The 14,057-nt window shown below is 38.9% G+C and overlaps 1 protein-coding gene across 4 annotated transcripts in view; it reads left to right on the top strand.

Annotated features, from left to right (window-relative positions):
* LOC145997240 (uncharacterized) overlaps positions 1-14,057 on the top strand; it is a 200,230-nt gene that overhangs the window by 106,046 nt on the left and 80,127 nt on the right. Inside the window, exon 1 of one of the 4 annotated variants that reach the window (XM_083134066.1) lies at positions 12,348-12,492. The exons of the other annotated variants lie outside the window; for them this stretch is intronic. The gene's annotated coding sequence lies outside the window, so the exon portion shown is untranslated. Of the gene's footprint in view, positions 1-12,347; positions 12,493-14,057 lie in introns of those variants that run through there. 4 annotated transcript variants of the gene reach the window in all.

Raw genomic sequence — 14,057 nt, 5'->3', positions numbered from 1 at the left:
GATAATGAGACTAACTAACTCTCTAGAAGTTTTAAACCCGAAGGATTATGGCTGCAGCAACACAAGCCTTCCGTCTGTCCCCATTCTGGGCAAGATGAATCCAATCTTTTCCATCCTTACCGATTTCTTTCAGGTCCATCTCAACGTTATCCCTCCATCTTCGTCTTGGCCTTCCTACAGGTCTCTTACCATCAGGTTTCCCAACAATAATCCTGTAAGCTCTTCTTTCCTCTCCCATTCGCGCCACATGGGTTGCCCACCTAAGTCTGCTTGATTTAATTATTCTAATAATATCTGGACATGAATACAAATTATGCAGTTCTAAATTATGTAACCTTCTTCACTCACCTGTCTCCTCATTCCTTATAGGTCCAGATATTTTCTAATACGATAATTTATGATATTTATTTTATTTTATGATGTGGTTTTTTTTTATTTGATTTGATTTGATTTATTTTACTTCGCTTCTTGTGCCACTTTTGGCTAATTTGCGAAGATGGGGATGAGTGATGATATGATGAAATTGATGAATAGACATCAGAAACATCCATGCCCAAGCCAGGATTTGAACCCGAGACCTTTTATTTTATGATAATAAGACTGTCCGTAATAATTGTCATGCATGCTACTTTGTCGGGCTCATCCCCTCTTCCTCCCCAATAGGGACACAAAAGAATGCTGATTACGAGTACATGGAATGGATTAAGTGACATTCGCTAATGAACACCCATGCTAGGGCTGGAACTGTCGGTATCGAGCTCCTTCGGATTGCTGATTTAAGAATGGTGTAAAAACAAAGGCCTGTATCGAGATTGGTAAAATAAAAGCCACAGAAGGAAATGAAGAATGAAGGTTCCAATTGATCTTGCTTGTGTCCCCTAGAGGCGCTGTTTGTGTGCAGACAGTGAAGCATGATTGAATTCACACCAAGAAGGGCTGTCGAGACAGTGCAGGGAAACTTTCAGTGTAGGGGCGTAGAGACCAGAGGGAGCGAGGGCGGCGCCTAACCCACCGTAAAATACCCTTAGTCCATCCATACGAAAAATTTTCAAATTAATTTATATTATAGCAGAGGTAGAATTTCGTACACATGTAGCGAGGAGGGAAAGATTATTTTTTTTTGATTGACTTGCTTTATTTCACTTCGCGTTTTGTGCCACTTTTGGCTAATTTGCGGAGATGGGGATGAGTGATGACATTGATCAATGGACACTCACAAACATCCACGTCCAGGCCGGGATTCGAACGCGGGACCCCTGGCGTCGTAGCGCGATGTGCTAACCACTCCGCCACAGGGGCAGGCTGGGGAACGAAATAGAATTAGGTAGAGAAAGAGAGAGACATAGAAAGATGAATAAAGGATGAAACGAACATAGAAAGTAGAATAGAGCTGAATTTGAATTTGAAATTTTGGGTGCATCAGCACTGGGCTTATTTTGCACCCGTCACTTTATACGGGGTCCAGCTTCTTACCATAACTAAAGCTACTGTTGTAAAAAGTAACTATAATGTCGGATGACTAAAGTATTCTTACTTGTGTTAAAAGCTGGGACTGTAAAGGGGCTCAGCACAAATAAAGAGAAGACACAGGACAACACATACACAGTCGTACATAGGCCGTAGCTCCAGACGCCAGATCCTCGTTAGTCTGCAAAATGCAGTCCAGGGTGTACTACGTGGAAGGGACACCCCTTACACACACCCTTCAGTAGAATAGAGAAAGATGCAGAGAAAGAAGGAAAGAGGAAAATGAGGATCATAGAAAGTAGAATAGAAAAGAGAGGGAAATAGGAAGAAAGAGGGCTACAAAGAAGTTCACGAATGGAAAATAAAATGTAGATAAGTTGAAAGAAGGAAAAACCATGGAGAAGAAAACAAAGAAGGAGAGAGACAAAAACAGTCGAGGAAAGGAGGTAAGAAGAGAAGAAGAAGGAATGAGTATAAGAAAGAATGCTATTACCCATGAACAACATCAGAACCGAGCCTTAACCGAGCGAGTCTCTGGGGACGCTTTTTGAGTCCAGAGTCGGTAGATGGCACTAGTAGGGGATGCTAGACTTTCTTGTAGAAATGAGCCAGTAGATAAAAGTCAAATTTCTAAATGAGTCACATCTTCAAATAAAAATGCATTCCAATATTTGGGTTGTTAATATTTAATGAAACAAGGAAGGTTACTATCATAACGATCATTAACTATACACTTTTACTGTATCTTTATCAGAAAATTTGCTTATTTTGTCTGTCGCTCTCCTACCGGTTAAAGTTAGATAATGTTCTAGAAAGTTTTGAATGGTAGTGTGTGACTTACTTTAAAATTCTCTACTAACAAATTTGTAAAAAAAAAAAAAATGCTGGAAAGTGTGTTCATGTGACGTATTTGTAATTTCAGTGTGTAACCCCCTTCCATCCCTCATTCACCAAGTTATCAGTACATAATTTTTGGAATGTTCATAAAAATACATGGATTTCTTAAGATAAAACACAAGAAAATATTATTGAAAAGAAATATTTTAAGTAATTGAAAGTGATATCCACGTTTAATAATTATTTACCTTTATACGTCAGTTTGTAGGAATAACTGCATGTGTGTTTATTTTAGTTTTTACACACACGCACATTATATATATTTATATTGTGTTGCATATACACTGAGGTGCAAAAAAAACGCAACACCTAAAAAATATTGATAAATATGATGACATGCCAATTTTAACTGTTACTTTGTGCTTCTATGTAGGTCTTTTTATAACTTTAATTGACAACAATGTATACAAAGACAATTCAGCAGCAGAATAAGCTCAACAATGGCCAACAATGGTAACAAAGTGTATACCCAACCACAATGACATACACGTTAAGCTGCATTCTTGTGCAATAAAGTTTGATTGTTTCAACAACAAAAGCAAATAAGCCATTATTGCCACTCACTGATTGTGTCTTCTCTCTTTTAATCTGAAATCCACCACTTGAAGGAGGTAAGATGCCATTAAGTACGGAGGACGCTGTCAAAGCAGTTGCATTTGTAGAGGATGGGCTCAGTTTGCGTTATGTTGCTCAAGTGTTGCTTACCAGACCGTCCACAATTTCACGTACATACCATCCAGAGATACAGAAAGCTTGGTACGTACTTTAGACGGCCGGGTTGTGGACGGCAGCGGTCAACATCTGCAAGAGATGACCAGTTTTTGCGCCTTAAGGTTCTCCGTAATCGCCACATGACTGCAGTTGAAGTCAGAAATCACCTTGAACAGGTGAGGTGTTAATGTCAGCAAGTGGACTGTGAGAAGAAGGTTGCATGATGCGAAACTTTTATCCAGGAGACCTGCTACTGGCCCAGAACTGACAAGAAAACATCGAAAGGATCGCTTGCGTTTTGCAAGACACCATAGTGACTGGAATGACGAGCAGTGGGGAGTAATTCTCTTCTCTGATGAGTCTCGATTTAGCCTTAGATCTCCAGATGGAAGAGAAAAGGTTTGGAGAAGAACAGAAGAAAGGTATTTACCGTGCACATTATCGTCAAGGACAGCATTCAACGGTGGCTCTGTGATGGTTTGGGCAGGGATATGCTTGACTGCACGAACAGACCTGGTTCTTGTGGATGGGGGATCACTCACGGCACACCGCTACATTGAAGAAATCCTTGGAGATCATGTTATTCCCATTGCTCACTACATTGGTGAGAATTTCATGCTCATGCATGACAATGCACGTCCTCATGTTGCACAATGTGTCAATTGTTACCTGAATGATGTTGGAATTGAAGTTATGCAGTGGCCAGCACGTTGTCCAGATCTCAACCCTATCAAGCACGTTTGGGACATTTTAGGGAGAAATGTTCGCCATCGTGCCCCAGAGACCCTGCAAGAGCTGCGAGAAGTCCTCAGACAGGAATGGGAGCGAATCAACCAGCAGGACATCGCTACCATCATAAGGAGTATGCCTCACAGGATGCATGCTGTAATTGATGCCAGAGGGAACAACACACGTTATTGAATATGATCGGAATAGTAAAAAACAATTCTCGTGAAGTGCTACAGGGAGTCAAAAGAATATGCCTGAGATCAATGTGGAAGAAAAATTTCACAAAATCATGGGAAATGTTCAGTGCGCACAATGACTGTACAGTATACGTTACGTTACATTACGTTATTCATGGCGAGTTGGTTAAATAAATTACTCTTTCTGTGTTAGAAATATTGTAGCAAGAAGAAAATACACAATTTTCTGCAAAACTTATAATTAGAAGCATGTCATAAAGAGTTTAGATTAAATATATCACCTTGTCTGTAAAATTTTCAAGTGTTGCGTTTTTTTTGCACCTCAGTATATAATTGCAGTGCATTATATATATATATATATATATATATATATATATATATATATATATATAGAGGCCTATATACACACACACATACACACACACACACACACACACACGTAACTCGTGTTCATTTGTGTCAGGGTCAGTGGCGTGCCGTAAGGAAAAAGGCGTTCACAGCTATTTTGTTGCTCTATTATACAGGGTATTCAAAAATTATTGATCGGTCTTGTAAGATCATATTTTCATCAATAATAAACATTATATTATCACCATTTGAAAGACGAATATTTGAAGTTTCACCCAGACCTTAAATGCATTCAGTATATGTCGCTTCATCACTAAAAATTATCCGTCCCGAAAACAATCATCCATTTCCATCGTGGGCAAGAAGTTCTCACAAGACTCCAGCCGCTTGGATGGATCATCAGGATGGAGTTTTTGTACCAGTTTGCAATTTGTACGGGTAAAACTGCAGTCGGTTACCTAGAATTGTCCACATATGTGGACATCGGTATCTGCAATACTTGACTGTCTCTCCGCAGAGATTTCCTAGGGCTAAGAACAAAACTTTCACGCACTCTGTAGACCATTTCTGCAGTAACACTTGGCCTTCCCACGCAAGCGTTTCCTTGATGACAGATGCATCCTCTGTTACGAAATTGTTCGTACCACCCTCGTATATTGATGACGTGGGATGAGCATGACGTCCAAATTACCGTTTGAACGCTCTTCGAACCTCCACAGTAGTTACTTCGTGCATATTGCAGGACATACCAACTGCGTTCAGTTGGTAAGGCCAGTGTGCGAATTAAAGGGGGGGGGGGGTTCCCGGCAAAAGAAAATTACTTTTATCCCTGCCAAGGATGTTTATATCTCCCTCAAGGAATTGAAAGCATATAGAATATGCTTAAGCATGTAACAAACAACATTGAAAATTCATTCATGTCCATTAATGATCCAGTCCAGCCGAAAAGTACACTCAGAGAACTAAATGCATCATGTCGATTGATGCACCAGAATGCATCGATTGATGCACTAAAGTGTGTTTTGTCGCTTCTTCAAAGAATCAGATTCACATTTGATGCATTTGGGTGCATTTTTGTATGTCGTGAAAGAAACACCGAAGTGCATCATTTGATTCAAGTGAGGATTTATTATAGTCGAGATGCACTTCAATGCATCAGTTGATGCGTTTTGATGCACCAAAATGCATTTTTTCGATGATGCACTTAAACGTTTCGTCTGAGCTACAGGTAAGTGCTACGTGCATTCTGGTGCATCAATCGACATGATGTATTTAGTTTTCTGTGTGTATGCAGCCTTGTAGATTAAAAAAATGACAACATTCTGCAACTGACCGACCCTGCACTGTGTTTTTTGCCCCTGCACTGTGGCCTCTTCAAGCTAAGCCTTGTCTAGAAACAGAAAATAAACTGCTCCCTTCCCCAGTTTTGGCACCCAATCGCCGCCACTATTTAAATGATATCATAAGATTTAATGGCCGTGGATGGCTTGCAGAGGCGCCGTGAAATGTTCTCACATTTTCATCGAAATGACTCTTATTCCAATGTATGTGCTTATTTAGTACTTTTATATTATGTAAATATTTCTGAATTTGAAATATGTGTTTATTTTTTAACTAAAGGCAAGCAGCCTAACCACACTAACAGAGCGTTGCAAGTGTTAGATAGGCAGACTTGAGCGCCGCGGGAAAATCTTGAAACACTAAGGACGCCGTGAAACGAAAAGGTTTGGGAACTCCTGGCCTAAGGTATTTAGAACAACCAGGCAGGAATATTTTAGTTAACTGACTGCTAACATACACAATTTGCATTTCCCCCCAAAACCTACATTCCGAATTGTACTTACAAATATTCCACTGAGTGTGCATCACCCCCAAAAGCTAAAGGCTTAATTTTCTTCGACACTGATGTACGCTTTTTCCCACAAGGTGGCAGCAGAGTACTAGGGCTATTCCAAATGTACATTCACAGTGTGTGATTGACAGCAATGTCACAATCCTTGGGATATTTCCAACTCAAATTACGGTGTCACGAAATCCACCAATAATTTATGAGCACGGTGTACCATCAATTCATGTATCTAACGTTCTACTTTGCTCTTCGGAACTATTCCTATACCACCCAACTCTTTTTGTGAGTTGAGAACTTTCATCACATTGATTGAGTTGGTGTTTTAATTCCATTTTATGCACAGTAAGGCTGATCGCGACTGAACCTAGAGTTTAAAGTGGGATCCGAACCACTTACGTGCCTCCACCGGGTAACGAACCCTGGACCCCTTCATTACAAGGCGACCACGCAACCACTGCGCCACAGGGGAGGCAACTTTTACCACATGTGTACAAAATTAAAATGACCTTCTTCAACTCTGACGCATATTGTTTAATAAATATAAAATGAAAAATTACTGGTCCGCAAGTTAGTTCAGTATTTAGTAACTAGTAATTAAACAGGATAATACGATGAGATTTATTTACACAATTTCAAAAATAATTTGCAAGAGATTAAATATTAAATTAGTTTATTGCAAAATGTGACACTTTTGGTGGTAACAGTTTCATACATCGGAGACACATTTCTTCAATTTCACACAATAAACTACTTACGGAAATGAGTTTCTCCAAGGTTTACAACGTTCGTCGAGGTATTTTCTTTCATCGTGGAATATATTTGACCGGGAAATTATGTATTTTTCAAGAGAAATATCTCACCGACGCACAATTGTCATTGCTTTCATTTGCTTGCCCTACGACAACCGGATGCTGTGTACGTTTGATGACGTAAGCCCCTGTCAGTGTTTCAAACCCCCTTTTTTTACTATGCTTGCCCAACGTAACCAAACCTAACCTAACCTTATCGGAAGTGGTTCGTGGGGCTATCCGTGAATGGTTCGTGGGGCTATCGGTCACCTACCGTGCATAATGGTTCGTGGAGCTATCCCTGAATGGTTCGTGGGGCTATCTGTGAATGTTTTGTGGGGCTATCCGTGTATGGTTCGTTGGGCTATCCGTCCGCTACTCATGCATAATGTATAATTTCCACCGGTGACGAACACGATAGTAGGTATTTTTCGGTGAAGGAGGTTGAAACACTGCATACCCACAACGTGAGTCAAGATATGCCCGCCATATTGTGTGTTCCGGAAGCGAAGAAAGGAATAAAAAAAAGCACTCAGAATGTGAAAAATTGCGTTTGTTTTCGTGTAAAAAGCATAATGGCATCTTGAAGTATGTTCCGCAATAGACAATTGGTAAGTACGAACCATGCGAAACACAAAATATCCGATTTTAATGGGTCTCCGATCCAGCTTAGCGAAGACTATTTATGCAAATTTTTTAACATGACAAAAGGTATTTATTATGGAAAAAAATAATTACTTTCTTCTAAATAATGAAGTTTTAAGCTGTGCCATCTGTTGGCTCCTTCGTTATTTTCTTCTCTGTGGGTGAGGGGACAAGGGTGGGCATTAGCTCACCGTGAAAATTCCTACGACGATTTCTCAAATTTCTTGCATGAAAAATTGCAAAGAAGTATTTTTAATGAAACAATCAAACGTTTATATTGCAGGCGGAAGTTCTGGCGTTCTGGCGTCGGAATCGGTGGACACGGGGACTCGTATCCTAATCGTCCAGAAAAGTATTAAGTACATTGATGTATTTTACACTCTCCCATAACCCTAATAATTCAAAGGTGATGACGCGTATGAGTACAGCCAACGGCAAAGATAATTGTAGCAAATTGTCCACCAATATTTTCATTCCCTTTTTTTTTACTGTACAGCTTGTGCTGTTTTAAGGGATGGAATTCTGTTGATACGAAGCTGATGTTGACATCTGCTTAGTGGTGTTTTTATTTCAATCCATGATCTTCACAGATTGAATTTAAAAAGTCATGTGCAATTCACCTACTATTACTTTTTCCGTTGGGTGTACAAGACAGAATGATCTCTAATTCATAATTCGAAAGTGTTTAAGCTCATTTTATGAGCCTGCTGTTTACTGTATATCTACTTAAAATGGACTTATTACAAACATTGAAACTTAAGTCCACTTATACATAGGGAGGACAATCAGGACTGGACGTACAGTTTAAATAGAGATTTGGCATTCATTTATTTTACTTCGCTTTTCTGTAACTTTTGGCTAATCACGAAGACGAGGATGAGTGATGATATAATGAAATGGATGAAAGGAGGACCCATGTCCAGTCCGGGATTCTTACCCGGGATCCTTGGCTTTGTAGTGCGCTGTGCTAACCACTCCGTCACGGAGGTCGGCTAAAGTGGGAATCCAAACACCGTGTTCCTCCACCAGGGGATCCAACCCGGTAGAACTTGATTACAATGCGAGGGCGCTATTATAAAATAAATTCAATTCAAGTCCAGGAGAGAAAATCAGCATACGTAGGTTGTGGACCGTAAAGAATCTCAATTAGGTCCAAGAACTTCTTTTTCCGGATCAATTTAAATACGGTCCAGGAACCTTTTTTTTTTTAAAAAAAAAAAATTGGGTCCAAGTTCCATATTGAAATAAAACAATACGCGACTTGGCTTAGACCGAATTTAAGTTGTGCGAGAAAAAGTCTGCGGTCATGTTACAGAACCCATTAGAATGTATCAATTCCTGGACCTTCAACGACCCTGGTTACCACTACGTCCATGTTAAATTCGAACCCAAAACCTTTGGTCTCGCAGCGAGCACACCCTCTCGAGCAAGAGAGCTTCCGTAAACATCCGGCAGAGGGCTTGTTCAAGCGGAAAAACAAAAGAGATCTTTTGTTTGGTGAAAGTGAGCGTCGGGTTATTGTTCTCTCCCAGATGAAAGTTCACAAGCTTACGTCAGTTTATCACCGGATAATATCCAGTTGGGAGCAAATGAGGAAAATGAACATTTTTACACGCCGCCCAAAACAATTCAATCTGACCTACTTTTTCACGCGACTATACATGTTTGAAGATACTATATAACCTTCCTGTTGAAGGGTCTTCCTGTTAACACCAACATGAAACACAAGCCTCGCGCCGTCACAATATCGGCAAGCTGATCCCGATGGTACATAAGGTTCATTTTCCGTGCAGTTAAGGATAGAAATGAACCTAATGTCAAACTGGAATAAGGATCAGGAATGGCGCTTAAATGTTAGTGAACTATTATTACGAAGAACTGTGATGGAGAATGTAGTTGCATGCAAGCAAAATATGTGTCCCTTCCCAAGGTGTTTCCTGTACGAATTTCATTCTTGTTTTCGGTATCTCCAGAGAAGACAATGGCGAAGACGTAGATGACCAACATGACAACGATGAAAGCGTCGAACTTTTTGATTCAGATATGTTTTGTGTTGTGTGCCACTTACAGATGTGCATTAGGATAGTGACATTATGATTTAGTTTGTGAACACAACGAGACACGTGAAAACAATAGCCTGCCTGATGAGACGGCAAATATTACAGAATATTGTCATACTTTTCATACCAAATACATTTGCCAAATTCCATTCTGTAACATGTCAATTCCATTCTAATGCGAAATGCGAAATTATCTGCAGAAAACTTAACATGTTGTACTTCATTTTATGGCGGACTTATAGACAGGGTGATCGCGGGGAACTTTTGATATGTTATTACTAATGTTATAAGGAAGCTATGCTCCAAATTTCAGCTCTTATTTCGTTAAATCTTTCATTGCCCGCCATTTTTCATTATGGCGGACTTTGCGTACGGGTGACCGTCGGAGACTTTGGTATGTTGTTACTAATGCTATAAAGACGCTACATACCAAATTTCAGCTTGCTATGAATTAGTTCCTTTATTTGGAAAAAGATCGTCTAAAGTGACTGCATAATAATCTCTTCAAAATCATTCATCATCCATAATCGCTTTCGCCGGACCTCTGGAGCGCCTGTATTCTCGTTCACGCCTGCACATTTTTAAGCGCGGGCTTTTCATACTTGCCGCGAAATAAAAAAAAAATCGTATCTCAAGAACTAATTGTCGTAGAGAGAATATTATTTTCATTTGTTTTCTTTCTTATACACAGGTAAAATTTTTATATTGTGCCTCCTATTAGTGTTAAACGAAGTAGAAGAAGAAAAAAGTTTATTTTTCATAATGACTTACAGCACGCCCCTGTGCCTCCCTAAATAGACTGACGTGAATGTTAAAAATATAGTATGTATCGGTGGTACATTCCTACAACCGTGCAAAGTTTCGTTGAAATCAGACTGACACTTCTTGAGTAAAAAAATAACATCATTATATAAGGCGGCAGTTCTGCCAGCTCGGGACAAAGACCCGAATTTCGCTTCTAGATTCGGCCCTATGGACACTGGATGGACCAAATCTGGAGAGAAGCACTACAAAAGACCACTCTATGAGCATATTGATTGATTGATTGATTTAGTTTATTTTACTTCGCGTTTTGTGCCTCTTGGCTAATTTGCGAACATGGGGATGAGTGATGAAATGATGAAATGGATGAAAATGGACATTCACAAACAACCATACCCGACCGGGATTCGAACCCGGGACCCTTTGTGTCGCAGCGCGATGTGCTAACCACTCGGCCACAGGGTCGGGCTCTATGAGCATATGTTATGCACTTACCGCAACTAAAAAATAAACGTAAATTACAATGTTCGAAAATTTTGCGTATTAAAGAAAATTTCGAACTTCTGGCCTTTGCCCCTGCTTTCCCTCATCACTAATTATCGGATGTTACTTAAAATGTTTCCTGTAACTCATTCTTACATTTGGAATTTAAATTGTTCAATAAGATGCAATGGTTGAACAGTTACAGAACTTTATCTTCAATTTATCACATAGTAACAAAAGGGAAACAATTGACTTTTATAAACGGCAGTTGTTAATAATAGTAACAATGGATGTATTGCTTTGTAATTCGAGTATATCATACCTTTAGACGTAATCTAATGAACAAAAAGGGCAGAACTGAAATATAATGTATAGTTTTCAAGAAATGGCGCGTTAAATGCTACCGTGTGTTAACACGTGGTCGGGGCAAATTTCGACAATCGGGCCTTTTCCCCCGGTTCCCCCTGAACCCTTAATTCTCGGGCGTTCGTTAAAATGTTCTTAAATCATTGTTGCTTGTAGAATTTAAATTTTTCAAAAAGATGCAGTAGTTTAAAAGTTATGGCCTCTTTAAGAAATGTATCCCATAATAATATGGGGGTATCAAAGGGAAACAACGGGAAACAAAATACTTTTTCAAACTTCGCTTGTTAATAGTAGTAACAATGAATGTATTGTTTTGAAAATCGAGTATGTTATACCTTCATATGCATACTAAAGACAAAAAGGACCGAACTGAAACATCGTGTGTAGTTTTTTAGAAATCGCACGTTAATTGCTGCCGCGTTGCTGCTTGTCGAAATTTCGACCATCTTGCGTTAAGTGGTTCATATTTCGACCAGCCGTCCGATAAATGTTAAAATCATTCATATTCTATAATTCGCTTCAAAATCATTCAATTCCACATAATCATTCGATTATTCATATACATTATTTTCTCTATTAATCGATTGTATGTCGATTATTCAAATAATTCGATTATGCCTCTTACTACTTTTACGTCACCCTGTATGTTTAATCCGAACCACAGATGTTTAAACATAATTAATCGATATTGAGAAAAGTGGTGGTGTACTTGTTAGCATACAACAGCAAATCTATCTTAACAATAGTCATTTATTAACAATTTTTCTCACATGTTTATGTAAATCAAGCCCTAAGTAACTTTCGTTAAAAACAAACTTAGTGTTTTTATTTTAGTAAATATAGCGGTCAACAATAGTATGTGCTATTGCTGAAGCAGTAAATAAATATTTACCTTCTCATGAAGTTGCCACCTAGTGTCCGTCCGTGAACTACAATTTCGCAAGCAATCCAAAGTAGTCAAGATTAAATTCTTCAGCTGCAGATTAACCTTGTGGTTCGAGTTCTCCATGGAAAGGGTTCATTACCAAACCGATCCAGAGACACTAGCGCCGCGGGGCGGTTGTTTCGATCAATTACGCAGTTTGGCTCGTGTGTTATCAGATTGAGTTGGTAGCTGGAAAATCGTGTCCTCGCCAGGAAAATGGAACAGCGTGTTCGAAGATGATTAAAGGCTGAACGCCAAGCGACAGGTGTGTAATCTTGTAAATAGTTTGTGTAATTAATTGAGACGTGTGTGTGTGTTTGACATGATGTTGCTTATGACGTCGCAAATTATCATTCCTTCTCTACATTTTCTTTCCTTCTCTAGCTTATTTTCTTTCTTTCTCTCTCTGTCTCTAGCATTTCTGCATCTCCCTTCTCCACTTTCTTTTGTTTCTTTCATTCTTTCCTTTAATCTTCTTTCCTTTTCTCTCTTCCTCTAGCTTCTTACATTTTCCATCTTTCTTAGCCTTCTTATCTTTCTCTCTCTCTCTTTCGCCTCTAGTTTATCTTTCTGCCTTTCCTTCTCTCTTTTCTCTCTTTCTCTTAGCTTCTTTCTTTCTTTCTTTTCTCTCTCTTCTTCTAACTTCTTTTCTTTCTTTTTCTCTCTCTTCTTTTTTATCCTGTCTCTCTTCTTTTAACTTGTTTTCTTTCTTTTCTCTCTTCTTTTAGCTTCTGTTCTCTCTTTTTCTTCCTTCGTTATTCTTTTCTTCTATTCTCTCTCTTCTTTCCTTTCTTTCTTTCTTTCTGTCTAAAATAAATTTCCATTTAACGACAACTTGCAAACAAGATGTAACGATTTTCAGTCCAACTTCGGACTTACCATTTGCATATACATTTTTCGGGCTCCCTTTGTGGAGAGCAGCATCATTATAATCACTCTGTATTCTACACGTAGCGAAGTGGTTAGCTCTGTTGCATTTGATACGAACAGTGGTACATTTGATTCCAGGTGGGATTTCCAAAATCACAGTCATTGTTGAATTTGAAATATTTAAGAGACATGAATTTCAAAAATTATTGAACTAAGTAAGGCGAAGGTGTGCACAGGAATTCAGTATACAAGACTTTCTCTATGGTATTAGATATGAAACATAAGTCACTTTGGGATCGAAGAAATCTTTCATTGATCAAAATGTTTCTATTAATTCTACAAGCCTTATAAGGGGTAGATTTACACATATTGGCAACTGACCTCGCACACATACGTAGTTACCTCACGCCCACATACGGGGTGAATTGAGAATACTGACAATCTTTGAAAAATCAAGCAAGAAATTTACAAGTTTTAGAGCATTGTGAAATAAAAATTCATGGTAATCGAGGAAACTACAGGTACTGCTCTTAGCATTTCATCAATGGTAGATCCTGCAAAATTTAAACATAACTCACCCCATTCTCCCCCTACCTATTTCTCAAATAGGGCTGAAATTATCCTCTTTGAAAAATTTCCATGGACTTTAAGAATAAAGTTAATTTCTTGCAAATAATTCCTTTCCTACGTGTTAGTTCTGAAGCCATTGAGCCCATTAATATGTTGGTTGTATCTGAACAACCCATAATATAAGTGTGAGGTCCCACAGCTTCAATGTAGCAGCTACGTTCAATGACATATATATTTTTTCCTACGCGCAAGATTTCTGCGCAGCCGCTATTCGAAGAACAATTAGGATTTCTCACTTTTATTGTAATTGTTTATATTGCCTTGGATCCTGCAGCGGAATTTTAGCTACTTTGGCTCCTACGCAGTATAATGTAGAATGTACGGAACCTT

The sequence above is a fragment of the Lepisma saccharinum genome, chromosome 13 (genome assembly GCF_977018435.1).
Source record: "Lepisma saccharinum chromosome 13, izLepSacc3.1, whole genome shotgun sequence".
Lineage (NCBI taxonomy): Eukaryota > Metazoa > Arthropoda > Insecta > Zygentoma > Lepismatidae > Lepisma > Lepisma saccharinum.
Note: the sequence above shows the minus strand (reverse complement) of the source record. Positions and strands in the feature narration are given on the sequence as shown.